Here is a 19,363-nt window from a genome sequence, read left to right as displayed (position 1 = left end):
ATTTTGCAAGATTTCTCATCACAGCTGTAGCATTTTGCCTGGTTTCAATATACATTGCACTTAAAATGGGTTCAGGATCATTCAATCCAGACACAGAATAGAGTAAAAGTTGGTTGAACCTTGGTCAACCTTTTGATTCATTACAAACTGAAGTCAGATTAAATAATGAAAAGGAATTTTCAAATGTTGTGGTTTCCTTCCCCATCAAACATTTCACATGGAACTTAGTTTGCACCGAGGGATACAGATCCTGATTGTTGAAAGTCTTCCTAATTAATTATATTTTAGGTTGATGTTACTCAGAAAGAGAAGCATTGTGATTTTTTCCCCAATGGATGCCAGCACTATATAAATAGGAATTTGATTTTATTTAGCATAATAGAGTGCATCTGGGACAAAGCTACAAGTAACTAATGCAAATTTATCCTTTCTAAAATTCATATTAGCTTCATTGGTGGGGAATGATGTTGGGGAGGCATTCTGAATATATAGTGCCTCATGATATTCCAGCATGGGGAAGAGTTTCTCCCTCTCTGAGCGTAAATCTGCCAGGAAGAGAATGAATGGCTCCTGAAACCCTAAAGAAGGTTTGACCACTGCTATCATGGCTGATGCACCAATTGAATTGGGGTGCTAGTAGCTAACAGAATGAGATACAGCAACTTGAACTGAACAGCTAAATCTCTCCAGCTGTAAAATACTTATCCTCTGTGGACTGGGCACATAAAGGAAAACTGTAACACACACTCCCCAGGGGGTTACAAAAGTACTCTCTGGCTTACTCTTTTGAAAGGGAACTCAGAGTAAGTGGAACTAACTGTGTTGTAGGTTCCCTAACACCTATGAAAGATAAGTTGGGAGGACAGAACTCTCCCCAGCTACACCCATTTCAACAAGTGTAATTTACTTTTATAATAAATTAAACCTGTTTTTGACCCTGTTTCTTTCACCCACTGAAGCTGTGCTGAGATTCTAACATCTGCTGGGCTCAAGTAGTTTCCACTCCCTCTGAAGCTTCATCAGGAAGGAATAGTTTTTCGGGGTGTATGCACATAGCTGGCTTGATACAAGTTTTCTGTCTCCCACAGAGTTCAGTGACTGAATTTAATTTATTAGTTAAAATAATAGTAAAGTATATCATATAGTTAAAGCACGGGACTGGAACAAGTGCTCTGCCACTTACCAAAGTAAGAATTCTGTTACATGAACTCCTTTTTGTATGGCTAGTAATTTGTTTGCAATTGCATTGCTGGCATGACTTTGCTAATGTCTGTACTTGGCCACTAAACGTGCCCGTTGTGTATTGGATGTTTGCAGAAGCCTGTGTAGGCTCAGTGTGACCTGGACATAATGAAAATGCTCTGCCTTCTTTTCTGACCAATCTACCTATTGAGGCCCCAAGACAGAGAAAGTGTCCCTATTCAGGAAAGCACTTAAAGATGTTGTCACAGTTAGAGTTGATTGCACATTGCACCCACTTAAGCTTTCAGGCTCCCAGCAACCACCTTTCTTAGTTGGAGACCCATGTCTCTTTTTCTCCAGACTGGAGGTTTAGGCTTGCAGTACCTCTGTACCTCACTTTGATTTCCCCAGCATGCCTTAATGGGGCCCAGCACCTGTTGTTAACCCTTCTCCAGTGGCTACAACAGTGTGCACCACTTACCAACCAGCCCTCATAAAGCAAAATACTTTTTTTTACCCTAAGAATAAAAGCATTACAGAGAAAATATACTAAAAAAATAAATGTTCCTAAAGGATTACCAGAGGTCTTCCATCAGTCTTATGGGGTCATAGTAAGCCAAAGTGTCTCCACCTTTCTGCAAGGGTTGGAGTCCCTGTTGGACACAAGGTCCTGTCCATTTGCTGGATCAGAAGGTCATATATCAGTTTAAACTCAGCCTTTTATGCCAAAAGCCCTTTCTTTGTCTGTTGGTCTCTGAAAAACACAGTATATTCAGATCTTCCAGGGGGTGGTACCTCTCTGGAGGGGTTTACAGCCTGAGTAATTCACCTTAATCACCTTTGCCTGTTATAGTTCCTGGAGGAGCTGTGGAGTTGTATATAATCCCTGACCCACAACGATTCAAAACCTTAATACAGTATGGTCCCCAAAGAGACTGGATGGAGTTGGATCCCTCTCACAGACGTGTTTAAAGTTGAGAGAGAGAGCGTGTGTGTGTGTAAGTGCTTTCCTGAACCAGGGCTTAAGTAGTTACTAAATATTAAACAGCTGACTTACTGCGTGACACTGGGTAAGCCAGTGAACCTCTGTGCTTCATTTGTCTAATTGTCACACCTTTTCTTCTAAAGATCTCAAGGCACTTTATAAATGCATTATATTATAAAGTGCTTTAAAATCCTCAGATGAATTATATTTATTTAAAACGAGAAAACACTGTTGAAATGTCAGCTTTTCTATTTTCTGTCTCCTGTCACCAAGCAAAATACTGTTGTTTACTGACATGTGACTAAGGCTATGTCTACTCTACCACTTACGCTGTATAATTTATGTCGCTCAGGGGTGTGAATAAGGAACCCTCCTGAGTGACATAAGTTATATTGACCTAAGTGCTGGTCTGAACAGTGCTATGTTGGCGGGAGAGCTTCTCCTGCTGACTTAGCTACTTCCGTTGATGGTAGGTGGATTAAGTAAATTGACAGGAAAACCTCTCCCCACATCGGCTTAGAGTGGCTACACTAGAGAGCTTACAGCAGCACAGCTGCATCGGTGTAAGCTCTCTAGTGTAGCCATCAACTAAATTTGTTCCTATTTAGGCACAACAAAAAGATAAAATATATTAAAGCTCAATAGAAATAAGACGGGCAAAGTGATAATGAAGAGCCATAATTTGCTGTCACTGTTTGAGCACAACCCAAGCAAAACTAAGCAAGGAATGTTTCTGTTTAAAAATCATCACAATAAAGCCCTAAAAAATACTGACTTTGAAATTCTTAGATTAATTCTGGGGAAAAGAACTTTAACATATATAGATAATTTTTTCAAATAATTCACAAACGTCAAAGGTTTCTGGAGAAAAAAAGTGAGCTAGAAAAATTTCTGTTCTCTTTCTCAGCACCACCTTCCTCCACCTTTTCCTTCCCCCACCCCCACTTTCCATTTTGCCACAAAGCAAAATAAGAGCCAGGGGGAAAACAAAATCAAAAAGAATTCAGTTTGTTAGAAAAAAACATGAAATTCAAAAATGATTTTTAATTAAATTTAACTTTTGAGAAAAGGCTATTTTCTGAAAGGAAATAATCATTTGATTTTTTTTTACTAACTCCTAGCACTATTTCTAACAGCATTTATTGACAGATACCTCCTGCCAAGTCCTTGAGGAACAATGCTTCTTCTTCTTCCTTGAGGAACAATTACCCTATTTCCTGTGTACATGGACCTACAAACAGGCAAAGAATGAAAAATTCCCATTTCTGAAATGGAAATTAAGGATATTAAATCCCTTATTAGTAACATTCTAGGGCTGCAGGTTTATATACAGTTTTAAAAAAAAAACTAGTAGCTAAAAATTGTATTTGATAACTTAGTTATTCTGGGCAGGCCCTTAGGAAGCTGTTTTGTGGAAGCATTGATAGTTTTACAAAAAAAAAGCAGGAAATCACACTAGATCATTTCCACTGATTAATAAAAGTAAAATCTATGTAAACGTTTTTCAGGGCTTAGCAAGGTTGCAGACAATGCTATTTATAAAAAAACAGCCAAGGTTCCTGAAAAATGGTGTTCAGTGATTACTTGATGCTTACGGTCCTTGCAAGAGATCTCTTTATTTGGTGTCTGGTTCCAGCTGGCTATGTGTAAGAAGAGAATCACAGTGCCCCACCCAGACTCTCTCACTGGGAAGCTCAGCCCTAATATCAGAATGGTCATCAGACAATATGTCATTTTCTAGACTGAGATGCGGGTGAACCATTAAGTAAAACTGCAATCTCTTTAGAAGAATTACTAGCCTTCAATTGCACAATGTGATCTTACATGTTTGAGGCTCTGTGGAGATTTGACCTAAGCTTGGTGTTTGTAAATTACATCACTTTCTTTTTTCTTCCCTAAGAATTGCTGTAAATGGTCCACTTTGCTTTCCAGAACATTTATGTTGGTAGGAGCATCAGACAAAACTGTCTCTTGTCTCCCTTGCTATTCACTTTAAGCCCTTTGGTGTATTCCTTAATTATGGAACGTTTTTACTGCCATGTTGCCTGACTAAGAAAATGCAAGGTCAGGCTATATAAGGGTTTTTTGTTGTATCTAAAAGATTCCCCAAAACTCTATATAAATATTGCTAGAGTGAGTTAGGGGTTGCCTCAGTTTTGTGAGTTGCCTCAGTTTTCAGACTACAATATAAAGCTGCTGAAATGTATAAACACTATTTCAAGCTTATATCCTACCACTGATTTGAAGTTCAGTTTGAGTATACCATCTCTGCATTTTCTTCTGTTATGTTCCCAGGAGGGTGAGGATGAAGAGGAACAAAGAAGTTCACAGTATGCAATGTTCATCATGACAGTGCCCCACTTCCCAACCTGGAGCCCCCTCTTGCATCCCAAATCCCTCATCCGCAGAGCCCTCACCCCCTCCCACACCCCAACTCCTTGCTCCAGCCCAGAGCCCTCTCCCACACCCTGAATCCCTCATTTCTAGCCCCACCCTGGAGCCTGCACCCCAGTTAGAGCCCTCACCCCCTCCCACACCCCTACCCAGCCCTGTGAAAGTGACTGAGGGTGGGGGAGTGCGAGCCGCTAAGGGAGGGGGAATGTAGTGAGTGGGAGGTGGGGCCTCAGGGAAGGGGTGGAGTAGGGGGTGGGGCCTCAGTGAAGGGGCAGGGATAGGGTATTTGGTTTTGTGCGAATAGAAAGTTGGCGACCCTAGGCATAGGTCATTTCTGTGCACTAAATTTTAACCAGCAGTAATAGCAGCTATAATCTAGCAGTCATTCTTTATGTGATGCATACAGTGTTGAAATGGACAAGTACTGATAAAAACTGAGGATTAAACCTGTATAAGCCTTCTAGTTAATTGTCCTGGCACTTCAGAGTGTCTCACTTAAAACCCATATGAAATTTTATATCCCTTTGTAGAGCTACTTCTGCATAGGATGTTTTGGTGAGAATTTTTTTCCATATTACATTACAATTAGCTGCTGTGCGGAAGAAAAGACAGCCCTTGGTAGAATGAGATGAGTGTCTTGTAAATGTCAGTGGAAGATCTGGCTGTGATAGTTGCTGGAGCCTAAAACTCTTATGGGATTGTTATTAGAGAAAGGTGACTGAGGCAGGGACATGTCCCTGTGATGAAAGCTGTTAAGGAACTTGGTTTTTTAGACTGTACCCTCTGGAATCTCAATGCTGGTTTCTATAAAGCAAGTTTTCTGTTTTTTTGCCAAATATAATGCCCTCAAAGTCAGAGTTCTGTGCCTCTGGATGGCTAGAAATAAAGAAATTAAGGTAGCACTTTGGTAGTGCTTTTCTTTTAAATCCTCTGAAGTGCAATCAAGTTTAGAGAGCTTTTGACGCAGGCATATTTTAATGGTTTTTTGTTCTAAGATATTTTGTCTGAAACAGACCCTTGAGGAAGCAAACTCAAAGACTCTCCCTGCTTTTCTTAGTTGTTTTTTTGTTTGTTTTTCTGACAGGCCACTGGAATGAAATGGACTAAGATTGGGTAGGGTGGATTGCATGTGAATAGCTAGAATGCCTTTTGATATTTCTTATCACACTGAGTCTTAATGTAGTTTTTCTTCTTTTTTTCACTTGTCATCCTGGCAAGCTTCTGAGCTAGAATCCTTTCTCTCTATCTAGGAAAAAAGAATCCTTTTTTGGGGCCCCAATAACTTTCCAAGCTTTATGTTGCCTCTCAGTAAGTTCTCACTACTGGTGGTATATTCTCTGCAGTTCTGCTTTTCCCTTTCACTTATCCTTTTTAGAGTGCAATTTTTATTCCTTTGGCTTAGTATCTGTGAAGCAATTCCACTGCATTTAGTTACTCACCATGTAATCAAGTTATCCATATGCTGTAGTCAAGGCAGGCTAAAATGGTGTTTCTGGTTTTCATAACTATATGAGGTTAAATAACTTAGAACTTCTAAGGTTATTTGAGAACCCTACCCTAAGCTCATGTAATATGTTTGGTTTAATATTAATCTCCTAGATGTTTAATATAATATTTGCTTGTATAACATGCTTCCTTTTGTGAGTTATTACATAGTACCTTATTTTATTTAAATTATATTAATATGATTTATATTAATTTAAATTATTTAAATATATACCTATTAAATTAGATCTGAGAAAACATAGAATGAGGCTGTACATAGATGTGGTGTTCTAGCTGGAAAAGTGACTGGGTAAACCATGGCCCATTATTACTCTAGAGATCCACTTTCTCTGTGTGCTCATGGTCATATCTGTGTGCTTTATTATGTCAAGTCAATTTTCCTGGTTTGTATTAATCGTAAAAGTATAAAGCCAATACGTATAGGGGAGAAGGAGCTGGAGTCTCTTCCAGTTCAGATATTGGAATTATTAAGTTCCAACTACAGAGCCAAATGCTTCCTTGGGTGACCTCTGGGCAGTCCTCTTGGAGAAAATGGAGTTGAGTTTAACAAACAAATCTCTGTTGTTAATGATGTTGCACAAGCAGGACAGAACCCAGCCAGAGGAGGCAAGTTGTGTTTGTTGCAGTTTGAACATTGTCTTTGTATTTATACACAGGCAATGTTCAAACAACTACTGCCGCAAACACAACTTCTGGAACTTATTGAAAAGAATAATTATGGAACTTCTCCTGATGCCATTTTTGGGGGGTCAAATTATAATCACACTTAAAATTCCTTTGATCTTTTCTATAGCTCATGCCCTCTTAAGAGAAGGGCAATTCTCTGAAGGTTCAGAAGTTGCACTGCAGGGAGGCATCCAAATGTATGGATGATTATTCTGACTTATCCAGATAGTGAACTAGAAAAACGGCATAAGAACAGGCATTCTCATCAGATATTATTGTACTTCCTGAGTTTATTTATGTTAGAAATACAGAGAAAAGCCCCTCTCAGAATGCAACATTTTATTTTCAGCCTTGATTGAAAGGAGGAAAGGGAAAATTAATAATGGGGAGGGGGATATGTTGAGTGAATCTTTTCAGATGTTAAGATATTGTTAGATTAGTAACTTTGTTGGGATTTTTCCCTATCCTATCCCACACTTTTGGAGGAAGAAATAAGTGATTCCTTTTCCTTCCTTCCCATAATATAAAGATACATCTTGGGTTTTTATGTGGAGATGGGGAATGGTCCAAATTGGTTCTTTCTTTGACATCCTTGTACATTATAACTTTTAAAAATGATCTTTGTTGCCTTTATTTGGGTTCATTATAATTTACCAATATCTTATTTATAATGAGACAAAAGCTGCTTGTTGCTTGCAAGCATGCCCATGAAAAGTGATCACCATTGTTCTGGTCTTGTATGTGATGTCTGTACATTGACCCACATAATTTTTTACTTTTTTAATTAAAACAACATTACGCCATGAAACGTCATGTCCAGTTTCCTCATCTTTCCTGCATTACTACTTTCTAACTAAATGTCTCCCTGTAATTTCCACTTGATATCATGGTTCTTTAAGCTTACTATATTTTATTTATACAGACTGGATCTCATCCAGCTGATTTTTGCCCAGTTCTTTGAACTCCCTAGGCCTTTTTGCAGCTTTTGGGTCTGCTAGGATCATTAAAGTTCCTCTTAGCTTGATATTATCTATGAATTTCCTAACTGCACAATATATTATTTTCTGTGGATCTTTTCTGAAGATGCTGACTAACCCCGGATGTTTCCTTGACTAGACATAGCAACTTCTTACTCATCTGATGATGTACTATTCCTAACAACCCTTTGTATGGTCTGAAAGTCAACTTGGTGCTAATCAGGCTTTCATGAGGAGCCATACTACAATCTTTTCTGAAATGTTCATATTGTATCAGATTCCTCCATCATTTTAATTTATCAAAAGAAGTAATCATAGTTTTTGGCATAGTTATTCTTCATTCAAATGAATGCTACTTATTGTTCTGATTTTACTGTTTCCCTTATTTTTCTTGTTTGCACTGATCATCTTTAATATTCAGCTCTCTAGACTTATTCTGATTTCAGATAGTTAACAGTAAAAAAATCTACTGTTAACATCCATTGCAACAAATTCAACCATGAATTTAGAAGTATGATAAATTATTGCCTTTGTTAGTGGTTTCACTTTATAGACAAGTTGCATGAAAAATTCTGTCCTTAAAAAAAGCTAACAAAATTTGTGATCTGCCAGAGGAGAAATTAATGAACGGGACAATCTCTTTATTCAAAGCCAAGAATTTAAATGTGCAGTGTATTTGCCAATAATTATAAATGGCAGTGTTTTTTGGGGAGCACTCAGACCAGCACTTCAGTTTTTGGTGGGGATAGCAATGGCATCTGACTTGTACTGGAAAGTTAAAGCATAAATGCACATAAGTTTAAAGCGGATTTTCAGCCTTTGCATAGTGGATGGGTAGGGATATTGAGGCACTGTTAAAGTTGACACTGGAGCCTTAAATTAAAATATCCAGACTTTCAAACATTTTAGGTCTTAACAGTTTTGAAAGGGCATCATATTTGCAGTAATATTTAAATTTTTTGTCTTGGAAAAAAATTTGGGGAGCAGGCATATGTCCTATGTTTCTTCATGCCCCTCACACAGAAGGTTAATACAGGAACAGTTGGTGAAAAGATTTATGGGAATAATTTGTGGTTGAAATAGTATGTTACACCAAAAATAGTGTTAATCCCCCCCAGTGGATTTGCCATTATCATTTCAATACAGAACCCTAAAATACAGTATATGAGGAAGCAATGCTCTTTCATGTATCATCCATTTCATAGAGTGGACTGTCAGCAAAGATAAAAGCTTCTGCCAGTTTGCTTTACAGAACAGATGCTATGGGATTATGTGATATACAGTATGGCACTCTGAAAATATATCCATCTGTGAAAACTTCATGCTTGCAAATGCTAACTTTGATTTGGATGTCTTCATCCCTCTACTTTCCTGGAGTGAGGCAGTGTGCCCAGTAATCAAGATTTTAACTAGACTGGGCAAACCCATGGGACAGTTTGCTTGCCGCAGGCATCACTAACTGTTAAGGGAGCACAGTGAATGTTCAGTGTTTTCCTATGACTGAAGATGGAGCTTGTGAGGTAAGAATACAGACTTGTAGAGATCCCCATCCACTTCAAACTGACTTTTCAAAATATAAAATCTGCTTTCAAAGCTGTGTTTTATAAAAGGGAATACCTGACTTTGTCAATAAACCTCTTTAGCTAGTGATTTTTTGATGGCTGACACACATTTTTTCAATGCTGCTAATGGTAACTTGTATATTAAAACATAATTTATTTTTACTGGGCTTCCCATACAGAAATCTATTCTTCATTGCACTAAAACCTGTCTTTTCTCATATTTTATTGTCATCTTAGCATAAGATTAAGGCTTTGTCTCCCCCATGATTTAAAATAATCTGTAGTAGTTTGGGGGAAGATAGAGGGTAAGAATATACAAGCACATTTCATCCTTCATTGGCCAAACACAGTTTGGTTGACTGAGTTCATGTGGACCTCCTAGAGGGTCAGCTGAGGTTGGTGCTAAAAGCTATTGACTGTTTAGCAATGGCTGGAGATGGTTAGATGACCATTTCTCAGCAAGCCAAATTGTTTCATAATAATATAAAGGGCTGGGATATGACCCTTTCTATCTTTTATTTCATTCTGTACCCCCTTCCTTTCTCTTCTGTCACCTGTATGAGATTGACACATCAGTCTTTACCCTCCCCAACAATTAGATTGCAACAGGAACCAAGTTTCTCATTGAGCCTCGATACCTGGTATCTTCAAAATTCTGAAACCCAAATGTTCTACTCACTAGCTTCATTTTATGAAATGATAGAGCAGGATTCTTGCATATAAGTATATTTCCTTCTTGATTACAAGAACAAATCAGAGAAGCTGTAAGAGATATGTGCACATAGCTGCAACTCAAAACACAACTGACAAATCTTGTTTTAGGCTTCCCTGTTCTAATGGTGTCTCTTAAGCAGTCTTTGAGATAGATCTTTAGCTGCTGTAACCTGGCATAGCTTCACGGAAGTTGATGGAATTATGTTGAATTATACCATCTGAGGGTTTGGCCCATTGTCTTTTAGAATCTTAAATAGAACTGGTATAAAAGGTGCAAGAATTTATAAACTGGTAGAGTACTTTTGTGCATCCATGTGAGGTGCTACACAAATGATCTATACCAGTGATCTAGCATAGTATAGACCAAGCTTCTGTTCTCACTTCTAGCTCCATTTTTATGGATGGTTGCAATCTTTCTAATTTGATTCTGTTCCTCTCCAGTTATCGAGTATCATTGAAAGTGATGTGACTATTTCACAATCCTGAGTAGCTTCTGCATACTGACACTATTAAAACACACACTTGCATCCCATGAGTATTGAAGTACTCAGGAGAAGATAGGTTGTACATGGTGCTTCAGCTTCCCCAGGCTTATGAAAGATGGAGTACAGCATCTTCAAAATCTGAAAATACACATCTAATTAAAACTAGACACCTTTAAATTCTTTGCAATGTTCAATAACAAAGGATTAGAGAAGGAAGAGGATTGGGGGGGAGGAATCCACCTTCACCCTCCGGGGGGGAAAAATGAAACAACAAATCTTTAGTTTCACAGGGATAAATGGTAATGAACTTATCCTTGAACATGCGCACCTGGTGTTAAATTGTAATGCCTCTTGAAATGAGTGCAAGATGACTATAAAACACCTGAATTCCTGAGGAAAGGAAAAGGCACAATGCCAAAATACAAGGTATCGGCATTTTGCTTATTTTCAGTGACAAAAGCAGTTGAGAGACATGCTAGAGGCTGTAATCCAGAAGGGTAAACAAAACACTTACTCAGTATTAATTTTAAAAGCTTCAAAACACAAGGAGTGTTAGACACTTATAAAAGAAACTTTAATTGGATTAACTACTGATCAAATTTCACATTTAGAGGACTTAAAAAAATTGAAATAAATGATCTGGGGCAAAAATTGGACTATATGACCTCCTAAGGTCCCAGATGCTCCAGACAACGTGGAGTTGTTGCTTTTCAGCTCATTCAATTACCACTTAAAATGACTAAACCTAGAAACAGCAAGTATTTGCTGTGAATGATGGTCATAAAATCACTGAGCTTCAGTCTTTTCAGTAGAAATGGGATCAAACTACAAAATATGTATTTGGATCCACGCTTCAAGTAGCCTATGGTCTCGGCATGTTTAGATCTGAGGGTCTGGGTCACACAACTAGCAAGACTGGACCATTTGCAGAACTCAGGCCTAACATGCTTTTGTTCAGTTTTCCAAAACCCAGAAAAAGAAAACACTGTGTTTACATTCTGTGTCTGTTTCAGCAAACTCACTCATATTTTAGTTTCTAATCCAACATCGAGATCCACTAGTGCAGATACCCACACCTGGGTAGGAGTGGGATGTGACCACAGTCTTGCATCAATATAGAATATAGGAAATCCACTAAAATTAGTTGAGGAAGAGAGTAAAAGCAACCTTTGCAAAGGTCTGAAGTTAAAAAGATTGCTATATGCACATTTCATTCATGTTTTATATTACAATTGACAATATTTGCACCAAAACAATACATATTTTCCAGAAACAGTAACAATGCCTATGCTGCAATAAAATATTTAGAAAACTGAGATACCATGTTAAAGCATCATCACAATATGCTCACAGATTTTGATTAATTTTAAATCAAATCATTTTACATGCAGATCTAGTTAAAAAAAATCCTCTCTTCTGTACACAACATCCAAATAGTTTAGTCAACTAGAGATACTTGCAGGACCAGATTATTTGTTCAGTTATGCTATTTAAAACATAGAATGGCATTACTCTGAGATTACATTAGAGTACATGTGATCAGAATCTGACAGAGGGACCTTCACATCAAAATTATCATAATCTGAAAGCCTGAAGAACTTGAAGATGGGATACACAAACCCTGAGGAGGCAGAAGTGGCTTCTGACCCTTTTCTAGAGGGAACCATCTGGATGAGCTATGGTAGACATCACACAGATGTGCTAACTCTATCCAGCTCAGGAAGTTAGAGTACTTGACCTTGGTGAGGGAGGGGATTTTGAGCTCTTCTTTTGAGCGTTAGGGCTGTCAATAATCATTTTCATCTTCAGATTTTTAGAAGATCCCTTTAACATCTGTGTCAAGGTTCCTTCCTCACTCTGAACTCTAGGGTACAGATGTGGGGACCTGCATGAAAAAAACCCTAAGCTTATTTTTACTAGCTTAGGTTAAAACTTCCCCAGGGTACAAACTATTTTACTTTTTGTCCTTGGACTTTATTGCTGCCACCACCAAGCATCTAATAAATATAACAGGGAAAGAGCCCGCTTGGAAAAATCTTTCCCCTCAGAATCCTCCCAAGCCCTAGACCCCCTTTCCTGGAGAAGGCTTGATAAAAATCCTCACCAATTTGCATAGGTGAACACAGACCCAAACCCTTGGATCTTAAGAACAAGGAAAAAGCAATCAGGTTCTTAAAAGAAGAATTTTAATTGAAGAAAAAGTAAAAGAATCACCTCTGTAAAATCAGGATGGTAAATACCTTACAGGGTAATCAGATTCAAAACATGGAGAATCCCTCTAGGCTAAACCTTAAGTTACAAAAAGACACAAAAACCGGAATATACATTCCATTCAGCACAACTTATTTTATCAGCCATTTCAACAAAACAGAATCTAATGCATAACTAACTAGATTGCTTACTGACTTTTTACAGGAGTTCTGACCTGCATTCCTGCTCTGGTCCCGGCAAAAGCAACACACAGACAGAGAGAACCCTTTGTTCCCCCCTCCCCTCTAGCTTTGAAAGTATCTTGTCTCCTCATTGGTCATTTTGGTCAGGTGCCAGCGAGGTTGTCTTAGCTTCTTAACCCTTTACAGGAGAAAGGGTTTTTCCTCTGGCCGGGAGGGATTTAAAGGTGTTTACCCTTCTCTTTATATTTATGACTATCTGTTTTCAAAATTCTAACCTTTTTAGCAATTCAAATGCTGAACATTTTTGTCCTGACTGACTCATCAGTAACATAAGTAGAAAGGGAAGGGACACAGATTTGCACACAGTGCATAGACACTGCACAGGGCGACCAGAAATTAGTCACTGAAATTAGATAATGCACTGTGACATTGTGAGCGAGGTTGTTCTTTTGCTCAGTCTAAAATATGGTGCAGTATGTTGTAAATGCATGTCATTTACTTTTGCTGAATAAAATTGGCACATCTGTGGTCCATGTCATTTCTGAAACAAGACTGCCAAGCTTTGAGTGACAGGTAACAGATTACCTCCTCTTAAAAGTGCTGGTGCAATGTATGACTGAGAATACCCTGAGGGCTAAGGTGGTACAGGAGGTTAATGCACTTGGTAGCCTTTACCTCTGGAGAACTGAGTTTAGGTCACAAAAAGTGGGAATGAGTTTGGTGATGTCATCCTAGTCCTTTATCAGTATAATACAAATAACCACACTGAAGAGGCAAATTGGCAGGCTTTGCTCAAGAGAGATTCAGCTAGCATAGCAGGACATGCTGCGGGTCAGAACTGAGGTGTATTAGGAGAGGTATATGGGGAAGTTTGTAGTCTGGCTCTTGTACGAAGTAACTCTAAATAGCCCTGTTAGCTCATCTCTCTTATGAGCACCACCGTTTAACTTCCTGAAACCACGATATATCTGCTATTATGTACTAAGTGGGGGAGAACATTTAAAAAAAAACAATTTGAATATTAACTTTAGATACACGGGTCGCCATTTAAATAAAAAGCATTTGCTTATAAGTAATAGATTTTAAGGCTTGAAGGGCCATTGTGATAATCTGTTTTGACTTCCTACATAACACAAATAAAGGAATTTCACCCAGTAATTTCTATATGGAGCTCATAATTTCTGATTGAGCTAATCACATCTTTCAAAAAGACATCCAATCCTTGATTTAAATACTTAATATGATGGGGAATCCACCACCTCCATGAGTAAGATGTTTAGTGGTTAATTACCCTTTTTGATAAAACCGTGCACATTATTTGTAGTCTGAATTTGCCTAGCTTTAGTTTCTAATCACTAAATCTCATTATTCCTTTTACTGCTAAATGAAAGAAACCTCTGCTATCAGAAATCTCTCCCCATGTAGCTACCTGAAGTCTGTGATCAAGTCATGTCTTAACCTTCTTTTGTATAAGCTAAATAGATTAAGCTTCTTCACTTTCTCTCAGATATTTTGTCCAGACCTTGAATCATTCTTGAACATTTTCCAATTTGTCAACATCCTTTTTAAAATGTGGGTACCAGAACTGGACAGAGTATTCTAGTAATGGTTTCATTAGTGCCAGACAGAGAGGCAATACCATCTCTATTCTAATAGATGTTCCCCCAGTTACACAGTCAAGGATCGCATTTGCTCTGTTAACTGCAGCATCACAATGGGAGATCATATTCAGTTGGTTATCCATCATGACTCTAAATCCTCTACAGAGTCACTGCTTTCTGGGATACAGTGTCCATCTGGTAATTATGACCTATATTCTTTGTTCCTAGATGTAGACCTTGTTTTAGCTGTGTTTAAAATGCATGTTTTTCAAAGCAATCCAGATAGATCTATAGAGCTAGCCTGTCCTTTTCATTATTTATTAACCATTCCATCAATATTTTGTTGTCACCTGCAAACTTTATCAGTGTAATGGTTTTATATTCTCTTCCAGCTCATTGATATTGAATAGCATTGGGCTGAGAACAGATTTCTGCAGGATCCCCTAGAAACACTCCCTTTGTATGGTGAGTCTCTATTTCCAATTAAGTTAGCCAGTTTTAATCCATTTAACATATGTTACACTGATTTTTATATCGTGTGGCAGAGCTCCAACTTTGCCTCGGGGGGTCCTGCGCTTCTAGGCAGTTAGGACTTGCCTCGCAGGTTTGCTGTGACCCTCAATGTAGCCTCTCTCCCCTACTGGAGGCAAGGGTTACAGCTTACTGATCCACCTTCATCATAGACCAGTCAATGGGTTTGGTGTAAGAGCCCTCCTTAGTCCCTGTCTTCCTACTCAGGGAGCATTTGTATAGAGGTGTGGGGAGGGTTGGGGGGAACCCGGACCCCCCCTCTTCTCCAGGTTCCAGCCCAGGGACCCTAATGGCACCGGCAACAGGTAGTTTTCCTATACTACCAGAGCTATAGCCCTTCCCTCGGCTACTTCCCCAAACGGCCCCTCTTAGCATCCTCCTTGGTACCTGACCTCGCTTGTTCTCCCAGCTCTTTCACTGCGCATCTTCTTTCTCCCAGTGTTCCTACAACACACCTTATTACTCCCAGCTCCTACCAGCCGACGCCGCTGAAGGAGCTTCCTTTTAAACTAGTCCCAGCCGGTTCCAAATGGGCTTCAGTTGATCTGATTAGCCTGTTTCCCGTGATTGCTTCTAGTCCGTTCTTAATTGGTTCCAGGTGTCTTATGGAGTTTGTCTGACTTAATTGCTTCTAGCACCTTCCTGACTGCTCTGGCCCCTGCCCTGGTCACTCAGGAAACAAAAAACCTATTCATCCAGTGTGTTTTCCTTCTACCAGACTCCTGCACCCAACCGGTCTGGGTCTGTCACAATAGGTACCACTTAGTGATATTACAGTAATTTTCACCCATGTTTAGAATAAGCATCTGTGCAGTATCTATTGGCAAATTGACTTTTTATTAGCAATTACTTTGTGTTTCTTTATATTTAATAAACATAGGTGTTGCAAATTATTGCATTCCTCCCCACCCCCCGAGTAAAGACTGAAAGATTAAGTTGTGTGTCTATTAGTCCAAATGTCTATATATTTATATTCCTCCCACCGTGATGGGAGGTGGAATAGTCTAATGGATAGGGCTCTGGAATGTGAGTTGGGCATTTTCTCCCATGCCCTTCTCCCCTCCCATGAAAATTTCCAGATATTAAAAAAAACAAAACATTGCTGCATCTGGGCAAAGACCCCCAACATAGCCGTTACACTTATGGTTAGGACACTGACCTAGGTTCAGCTCCATTACCCAAATTAGACAGAGCAGGCATATGAATTAAGGTTGCCCACAATCCAGGTAAGTGCCCTAACCACTAGGCTATTGGCTCTTCTGGGGTTTGTAAATTTCTATAGATATTTGTCTATATTCCATCCAGCACCTGTAAGAGTTTTCCAGTTAAAGTTTTATCTAAACTGGTACATTCCCACAAAAAAAGTTTTGACAATCCAGCATTTTCTGACAACAAATATATCTTTTTTGGCAAATAATTCCCAACTACCTCTCATTGTGAGATCGGGATTGTAATCCTAGATCTGCTATTAATCTGTTATGTTACCTTGACCTTAATTGCTCTGTCCTTCTGATTCCTGTCTTGGCCTTGTTTGTCTTGTTGATTTCTATTGTAAGCTCTTTGGGGTAGGAACTGTCTGTTACTATGTATGTGTACAGTGGCTATCACAAGGAGGCCTTGATATCTGTTGGCTTCTAGGTGTCTGTGTAATACAGATTAACAACAATAACAACAACAACAAAAGTAATAGTGTCTGAGGAGATGAAAAGAGCATAAATTAACAAACATTTTGTTGTTATCCTGAGTTTACGAGAGTCCAAAACGAGGATTTGATAACAAACCAGCACACTAACTCAGGAGCAGGATAAACTCAGAGCATATTACTAGTGATTATTACAGTAATACAAATAGTGCCTTGGATCCCTAGTCATGGACCATGATCCCATTGTGCTAGTTGCTGATGAAACACAGAACCAAAAGATGGTGCATGCCCCAAAAAGCTTACAATCAAAGGATAAGATAAGAGATTGATACAGACAGACTGGCAAGGAAACAAGGTTGGTCAGCATGCTAGTCAGTGGTCTCAGAATATCACCACCCGAATCTTTGTCAAGTTTTTGTAGGCATCACAGCAAAAAAGTTGTAAGGAGGGATTTGAAGAGGATCATGAAGTAACTATGCGGATTTGATGGAGAGTGCCTATTAAGCATGAGGGACAGATTGGGAGAAAGCACACAGGTGCTGGTTTGAAAATTTAACAGGTGAGCAAGGGAGGCTGGTGGTATGGGTTGATCGGAGGCAGAAATTGATACCTTGATAGTGAATGAGAAATGATGGGTAGGGTGGAGATAGATTGTGAAAGGCCTTGAAAGAGAACACAAGTAGTTTGTTTGATACCATAAAGAAGAGGAAGAAAACACAGAGATTGATGACATGAACAAAGCGACGGGCTAGGGAAAACTATCTCTGCAGCAGCAATCTGAAAGGATATGAGTGAAGTAAGATTGCATTTGCCAAGGCCAGAAAGGAGGATGATGTGAGACAATGACAGCTTAGACAAGAGTTTTAGCTGTGTGGATGGGTAGGAAAGGTGATAAAAGATGGGTCTTGCATGTATCTCATTTGAAGTTACATATGTATGTGCTATAAAGAATGTTCTTACCTAATGTTTACAAAACTCAGTCTTCAAATGCCCTATTTTTAAAGTCCCTTTGGCTGTCACAACCCATATCTCTTCTGGAGCTTCCTCCTCCTCTCTGTTCTGCATCCTGCTCCTTTAGCGCTCAGTAACCTTTCACATACTACTAGGAGTCTGCAAATAAAAGGCCTGATGTGACCTCTCTTGATTCAGACCAACTCTTATGCAGCCTTCCACTCCTCTTACACTTTCAAAGTCTTCTGTGCTCACCTTTTATGTGATTAACCTGATTTCCTTAAAATCCTTGTGGCTCCCACAGCAACAGCGCCGTAATAAGAACCAGGATGGTTATATAGCAAGTTATGCCACTTGGAAGTGAGTTTCTCATCTTTTTTCTCGATGAACTCCACATTTTGTTTGTTTTGCACTAGCTTATCTACAACTGGCGACATCCTATGACATGACACATACAGATCCATGGCTCACCCTGAATGCAGAAATCTCCCTTTATCAGTGTTAGAGGAGTGCAACTGGATGAAAATTGGTGCACTGTCGCTCAAGGTATTAGCAAAAAAGCAAAATCCAATTTGTGTCCTGGAAGGTCTATTTTGTCAGTCTCCTTCCAGTATGGATTTAGCTAAAGCTGGAAAAATCTCTACTGTCAGATGAGATGGATTACTTTCAGTTCACACATTTGTTATTGTATTTAAGGAGCAAAATACACACTCAGGATTAAAATGGTGTTTATTGACTGCAGGAGCAGAATAATAATCTTAGTTTTTCGTTATGCAAACAAATTAATCTGCGGTGAATGTTTGCTTTTTTCCATCCAATATCTTTTAAAATGGTTTATTTAAAAGAAGCCCCTTGCTCAGACTTTTGAGACTGTATATGCTAACCAGTGCTGTCACGCCTATTTTTCTCAGACTTGAAGCAATAACATTTCTCACTGTCTTATTGTCAGACAGGGGCACCTGTCTATGTTTGACAACAAAATGTTTGTCATCCCTTTTGTCTGATACTGCACGCCACCCTCTTTCAAACTCTTTGCCCAGCTGCAGCTTTCATTCACTTCAGTACTTCTGCACGTCCAAAATCTCGGCTCTACCTCTGCATCAACATAACCTGTTAGGCTTAATGTCGGCATTTCTTTTTCTAAGCCAAAGGCAATCAGAGGCGACATTCTTAAAAAGGAAATAAAATACAAAATGGTTCACATTTTTAATAAAATGCTGGAAGCACAATGGAGTTTTTCATAATTTTATTTCAGTGGCCACTTTAAGGCACAGGCTTGTGTCTTTACATCTCCAGTGTGCATCCCTCTAACCCCTGGTGGGGCTTTTGTGGAGCCAGAAGCCATGGAGGCACGCTCCAGAATGGGAGGGGAGATCATGGACTGGAACAGCTGAAGCAGTATTCCATGTGCTCCCTCTTTTCCCTACCTCCACTTTACCTGTGGCAGGTGGGTGCTGCTGCTAAAGTCCCTGCTTCCTTTTTCCCCTCCCTCTTCCTTGTGCTGCATGGTATGGTGGGGGAGAGAGTTACATGTTGTGTCTCTATCCAGCCTCTGAAGCTTGTCCCACCCACCACTGCTGCTGTTATTGGCCAGTGGAGGTGCTATGGGGCTGGGTGAGTAGCTCCTATTTAGTGGGGAGAGGGGGAGAGGGTGATACAGTTTGCTTCATGGGTGGGAGCTATGGCAGGCTTCTTGTTTCAGTTCTTCCCTTCCCACTTTTAATCTAGTTGCTGGATCTCTTAAGATGCTGGAGGGAGAGGCTGATCAACAGTT

At 39.3% G+C, this 19,363-nt stretch overlaps 1 protein-coding gene across 3 annotated transcripts in view; it reads left to right on the top strand.

Annotated features, from left to right (window-relative positions):
- Positions 1-19,363, top strand: part of CNTNAP2 (contactin associated protein 2) — a 1,645,619-nt gene that overhangs the window by 416,745 nt on the left and 1,209,511 nt on the right. The gene's annotated exons all lie outside the window — the stretch shown is intronic.

The sequence above is a fragment of the Caretta caretta genome, chromosome 2, assembly GCF_965140235.1.
Source record: "Caretta caretta isolate rCarCar2 chromosome 2, rCarCar1.hap1, whole genome shotgun sequence".
In the NCBI taxonomy this organism is placed as follows: domain Eukaryota; kingdom Metazoa; phylum Chordata; order Testudines; family Cheloniidae; genus Caretta; species Caretta caretta.
This window is presented reverse-complemented; position numbering and strand designations above follow the sequence as displayed.